Source organism: Puma concolor, chromosome A2 (genome assembly GCF_028749965.1).
Source record: "Puma concolor isolate L17-30 chromosome A2, mPumCon1.1.hap2, whole genome shotgun sequence".
Classification (NCBI taxonomy): domain Eukaryota; kingdom Metazoa; phylum Chordata; class Mammalia; order Carnivora; family Felidae; genus Puma; species Puma concolor.
In genome coordinates, this window is record NC_141668.1 from 165,993,517 (window position 1) to 165,999,646 (window position 6,130).

Below are 6,130 nucleotides of genomic sequence, written 5' to 3' on the forward strand. Positions count from 1 at the left end.
TAGATTTTTGACAGAGTTGTTTTATTGTGGTAAAAGACACACATACAACATAGAATTTTTCGTCTTAATTATATTTAAGCACACAGCTCAGCAGCATCAATCACATTCACACTGTTGTGCAACCATTTGGATTTACAGATTAATTGCAAAGATAGTGCAGGAAGTTCCGTATACACTTAACTCAGCTTCCTCTCCTGTTAACATCTTAAATTACTGCCACTTGTCAAAAAGAGGAAAGGAACATTGGTGCAATACCATTAGCGAAACAAAAGGCTTCGTCTGTGTTTCACGTTTTTCCACGGGTGTCCTTTTCCCGTTCCAGGATTGAATCCAGGACCCCACGTGGCATTGAGTCCAGACCCCACGTTAGCCTCCTAGGACTGCCGCGACAAAGGACCACACGCAGGGCGGCTAACACACCGGACATGTGTTGTCTCACGGCTCTGGAGGCTGGAAGTCTGAGATCCAGCCGTGGGCAAGTTGGTCTGGTTCCTTCCGAGGCGTCTCTTGTGGGGGCATAGACGCCGTCTCCTCCCTGTGTCCTCACACGATCATCCCTCTGTGCGCGTCTGTGTCCTAACCTCCTCTGATAAGGACCCCAGTCATACTGGGTTAGGGTCCGTCCTCATGACCTTATTAAAAAAAAAAAATTGTGTGTGTGTTTATTTTATTTTTGAGAGTGAGAGAGACAGAGCACGAGCGGGGGAGGGGCAGAGAGACAGGGAGACGCACAATCCGAAGCAGATTCCAGGCTCTGAGCTGTCAGCACAGAGCCCGACGCTGGGCTCGAACTCACGGGGCCGCAAGATCATGACCTGAGGCAAAGTTGATCGCTTAACTGAGCCACCCAGGCACCCCTTACTTCTTAATATCGGATATAAGGGGGCAAGGAGGGAAAATATTTAAAAGGCTATTTGGTGGTGGTGGGGGGGGGGTGTGCAAAATTTAAAAGAAGGTTGATAAACACCGCTTTATTCCTATGAGGTGAGTCCCTAAGCTGGCCCCACTCCAAGGGGAAGAGAATTAATTCCCTCCTCCCACAGGAAGCACTCTTAAAAAATGTGTAAACAGGAGTGCCCAGGTGGCTCAGTTGGTTAAGTGTCCAACTTGATTTCAACTCAGGTCACGATCTCATGGTTCATGGGTTTAAGCCCCATATTAGGCTCTGGGCTGACTCTGGACTCTGCTTGGGATTCTCTCTCTCCCCCTCCCTTGTTAGCTCTCTCTCTCTCTCTCTCTCAAAAATAAATAAAAACTTAAAAAAAAAATTTTTACATGTGTGAACCTGTGTGTTTTTTAAATTTTTTTTTTTTACATTTATTTATTTTTGAGAGACAGAGCACAAGTGGGGGGAGGGGCAGAGAGAGAGGGAGACACAGAATCCGAAGCAGGCTCCAGGCTCTGAGCTGTCAGCACAGACCCTGACGCGGGGCTTGAACTCACAAACCGTGAGATCGTGACCTGAGCCGAAGGTGGATGCTTAGCCGACAGGGCCACCCAGGTGCCCCAATACGCTATATTTTACAGCACTCAGGGGCACCTGGGTGGCTCAGTCAGTTAAGCGTATGACTCTTGATTTAGGCTCAGGTCACGATCTCACGGTTCGTGGGTTCGAGCCTCACATCGGGCTCTGCGCTGACAGTGCGGGGCCTGCTTGGGATTCTCTCTCTCTCTCTCTCTCTCTCTCTCTCTGCCCTTACCCAGCTTGCTCTAAGTAAACAAATAAACTTAAAAAAGTTTTTTTCAAGCATTCACCTGGATTGCAAGCTCATCCTGACTGGAGCTCTGATGGTAGAATTTGGGGCACCCGGCAACCTATCTGAGCCAGAGTATGTGAGCACCACCTTCCTCGACTCAGTAGAAATCCCAGATTCTTAGGCCTACGGGTCAGGGAGCCCGGGGAGGATCCCCGGGGAAAGCTCATGTCAGGGTTTCGCACCCGCACCCCCACTAGAGCGTTTCCTTCTCCCGAGACTCGCCTGGGGCAGCACGGGGTGATTTGTCCATCCAGTGGCTTCTGTTCCACGTCTGAGAGCCCTCGGCAGGTGAAGCGGTTACTCTTGAAACGTCTGCAGCGGCAGAAAGTTCTGGTGTCTGGAGAGGAGTCCGGAGGGGGCTCTGACCCCCCACTTCTTGGGCTCAGCGTCTCCCTAGGCACTTGGCAGGAAGTTCTTTCAGTCTGACCCTCTGGCCTGAGCAGCTCTCCCATCACACACACTGGGTCACCAGGCGCGCGCAAGCGTCTCCCAGGCGCCAAGGACGGACTACTCGCGAATTTACTCACGACTCGGGTTCGCGTGCTGGAAGCAAACGAGCCAGTCCCTGAGAGCCGGTCTCTGTTCAGCTCCGCGTGGAGGGGCATCATGTTAACAGCTTGGAATCAGCCACAGCGGCAGGATGTACACGAGGGAGACTGGCGGACGCTTCGCATCAGGACTCGCTTCCCCCCTCACCACCCCACCCCGTCCCCCCTGCAGAGCGCAGGTCGTTAAACGTTCGTTCGCCTGGGGCTTGTTTCCGGTTTAGGCGTTCCCCAAACACAAGTGTTGCACCTCCTTGCAGGGTGCCTGGTTCGTTTCCTTCTCTCCCTCACCTTTCCAAGTGGAGCAAACAGCCTGTCTTCCAGAAAATCCTGTGGCCAGGTGCATGCCCCAGGGTCACGGTGGCTCCCTGGACAGGCAGACCTGCTCCTCGGCATTTTTTTTTTTTTTAATGTTTATTTATTTTGAGAGAGAGAGTGCATGCACAAGGGGGGGGAGGGGCAGAGAGAGAGCAAGAGAGGGAGAGAGGATCCCAAGTCGGCTCCGCTCTGTCAGCACAGGGCCCGACACAGGGCTCAAACCCACAAACGGTGAGATCCTGACCTGAGCCTAAATCAAGATGCTTAGCCGACTGAGCCACCCAGGCAACTCCCCCGCCCCCGGCAGGCAGTGACAGAATTGTGTCCGTTGTGATGGGAACTGGAGAAATAATCGTTTCCCTGGAAGAATGTCCACTCCCGGGGCTGGACTGGCACAGGCAGGCTGTTGGGGCAGGCGGGACAGGGCTGGGACTCAGGACACCCCTATCCCTGTGTCTGCCCACTCTTCAGTCCCTCGAGGGTTGGGGGTCTGTCCTGGATTCTACACCCCGAACGGCCCATTTCCCTCCCTGCTTCCGGCCCGCCCCCCCAGCCCAGGAGAACTCTGGAGTCCCGACCCCCATCTCTTCCAGACTGGGACAAGCAGGGAGCTCAGAACAAGAGACCGGCTTACTGTAGTGCCTGCTGTGTGCACGCCCCACACTGGGCCCTCAGGGAGCTTGTTTCTCAGTCTAGATCTTGGTTCATCCCGTCTGAAGATGCACGAGGAGGGCGGGGGTGGAGCCTCCTCCACCCCTTCCCTCCCCGCCCCTGCACCAGAGTGGGGAGAGGCTCTGGGTGGGCCACCAGGGCAGCTGACCAGGAAAACAGCCCCATCTCTCTCTGGGAAGTGCCCCCCTCCCTGCCCAGGCAATGTCTGCCACCAAAGACCAGGCTTGGAAGCCCGTGGCCCTGGGGGCCTATAGCTGACCTTGGACAAGGACAGCCACAGCAGCCCAGTAAAGAGCAGGAGAGGGAAGAACAGACACCCTGAGGGAGCGGAGGATGGGTGCTTCCAGCATACCTGTGTTCCTGCCTCCGCCTGCCCCAGGGAAGCCTGTCCCCCAGCCCCCACCTCCCGGGGCCCAAGAGCCTGGCAGTGTTGGTCACCTGCGCTCCGTGCCCTAACCCTGTTGTACCTGTGAAGTTCTGGAAACCACGGATTGTCGGAATCCAAAGTCTTTGGGGACAAGTGGTCCCGCTGGTCATCAGCCCTTCCTCCTCTGAATGGGCAGAGAGGCTATCAGAGTCTGCCCAAGCCGAGACCAGAGAGGGCCAGCCCCTGCCGCCCTCCCCAAGATCCGAGTCCCAACCTGGCCTCGCCCAGGGTGCCCGGCTGCCGAGCCATCCCTAGAGTGGCGCATGTCCACCTACCGTCCCCAAACGCCTTGTCCGGGACTCCTGGGGACCCACGGCTTTTCTTTCTCGCCCCGTGGTGCTCACCTCCAAAACCTACTTTCGCTCAGGAAAAGGAACGGGGCACCGGGCTGTGACACATCACTGTAAGAGGCCAGAGGGAGAGGGCAGAGCTTCTGATGCGGAATGAGACGGGCTGGGCCTTCCAGGAATTCCAAGAGGTGGTGCAGGGTGGTCTGGGGGCAACAGCCAGGAGGACTGGGCCACCTGTGCCACGGCCAGGCCATGGGATGCTTTGGATGAGATCCGACAACGTGGAAAGTAGGGCTAACTTGTGATGCCTCCTTCACTGAGGGCAGCTCGGACCGTGCCCCCCTCGCCCTGGAACCATCACCTCCCTCTGACTTCCACTGTGCCCTCTTGGCTTCCTGATGGCCTCATTGATGGCAATTTTGGGACTGACTTCGGGAGTCCGGGCTGAGTCACAACTGCTTGTTTATTTAATAGCTGCTATCCTTGGGCATTCTTCTAGCTACTTCATATACGAGTTGATTTAATCTTCCCATGTTGGGGTAGATAATGTCACCTGCAGGTTACAGATTAGAGCAAACCGCCATAGCCTGAGGGGTTCGGGTCCAGGCCCAGGACGGAGGTGGGGCTGCAAGCCAGGACTCATCTCCCTCCTCTGGGTTTCCCTGGTCAGCTGTCTGGTGGCCTCTCCCACAGTCCCTCTCACCTCTGGTGCAGGGAAGGGGGAGGGAGGACAGAGGCAGGGTGACGGGGAGGCTGCTTTTAGAATCCTTGCCCCCTGGCCCTCCAGCAGCAGCTCTCTCTGGGGGTCAGTGTCCTCATCCTCAAAGGCTACTGGCTGGACAGTCAGGAGCCTCACCGTGGCCTCTGGGTAGGGCTGGCATTGCCAGGCATTTGATAGGCGATCGTATTGCAAAATATGCGAGACACTCACCACATATAATATAATTATATATATATAGTAATATATATATAATATAATTGACACATAACATTGTATTAGTTTCAAGAATGCAGCATAATGATTCAATAGATGTATATATTGCAAAGTGATCTCCACAATAAATCTAGTTCCATAGTTAACAGTTATACATTTTTTCCCCTCATGATGAGAATTTTGAAGATCTGTTCTCTCTTTTTTTAAAAATTTTAACATTTATTTATTTAGAGACAGAGAGAGAGAGTGCACAAGCAGGGAGGGGCAGAGAGAGAGAGAGCAAGACACAGAATCCGAAGCAGGCTCCAGGCTCTGAGCTGTCAGCACAAAGTCAGACGCGGGGCTCAAACCCACCTGAGCCGAAGTCAGCCGCTCAACCGACTGAGCCCCCCAGGCGCCCTTGCTCTCTTATGAATGTCTTCTAAGTTTCCAGTTTCTGCACATCCCTGACAACATTTGCGATTATCTTTTTTATTCTAGCTGTTCTAGTGGGTGTAAAGGGAGATCCCATTGTGGGTTTCATTTCCCTGGGGGCACTTATTAAAATGCAGATCCTTGGGGTGGCCGGGTGGCTCAGTCTGTTCAGCGGCTGACTCTTGATTTCTGCTGAGGTCATGATTTCGTGGTTCATGGGATTGAGCCCCTCGTCTGGCTCTGCGTTCAATGTGTGGAGCCTGCTTGGGATTCTCTCTCTCTCCCTCTCTCTCTGCCCCTCCCCCACCTCTCAAAATAAACTTAAAAAAAAATGCAGATTCTTTTAAAAAAAAAAATTTTTTTTTTAACGTTTATTTATTTTTGGGACAGAGAGAGACAGAGCATGAACGGGGGAGGGGCAGAGAGAGAGGGAGACACAGAATCGGAAACAGGCTCCAGGCTCTGAGCCATCAGCCCAGAGCCTGACGTGGGGCTCGAACTCACGGACCACAAGATCGTGACCTGGCTGAAGTCGGATGCTTAACCGACTGCGCCACCCAGGCGCCCCAAAAAATGCAGATTCTTAACCCACACCCAAGAGAGTCCAATTCAGTGAGTCTGGGGTGAGGCCCAGGAAAATCGGGGTGGTGGGGAGTCTTTTGTGATAACTAGATTTCACTTCCGATGCAAGCCTTGTTTTCTCCTGGCCCTTTCCTCCAAGCCTGTCATCACAATTGACCACACGTTCAGCCCACAACTTGGGACGGAGACCA

At 53.8% G+C, this 6,130-nt stretch overlaps 1 long non-coding RNA gene across 1 annotated transcript; it reads right to left on the reverse strand.

The window, feature by feature from the left end:
* LOC147583808 (uncharacterized) lies at positions 1–2,488 on the reverse strand. The gene is made up of 2 exons (XR_015243441.1): positions 1,756–2,488; positions 1–632 (listed from the first exon to the last, which is right to left on the reverse strand). It is a non-coding gene; the product is annotated as an uncharacterized LOC147583808 (long non-coding RNA).
* Between the last annotated feature and the right edge of the window lie 3,642 nt (positions 2,489–6,130).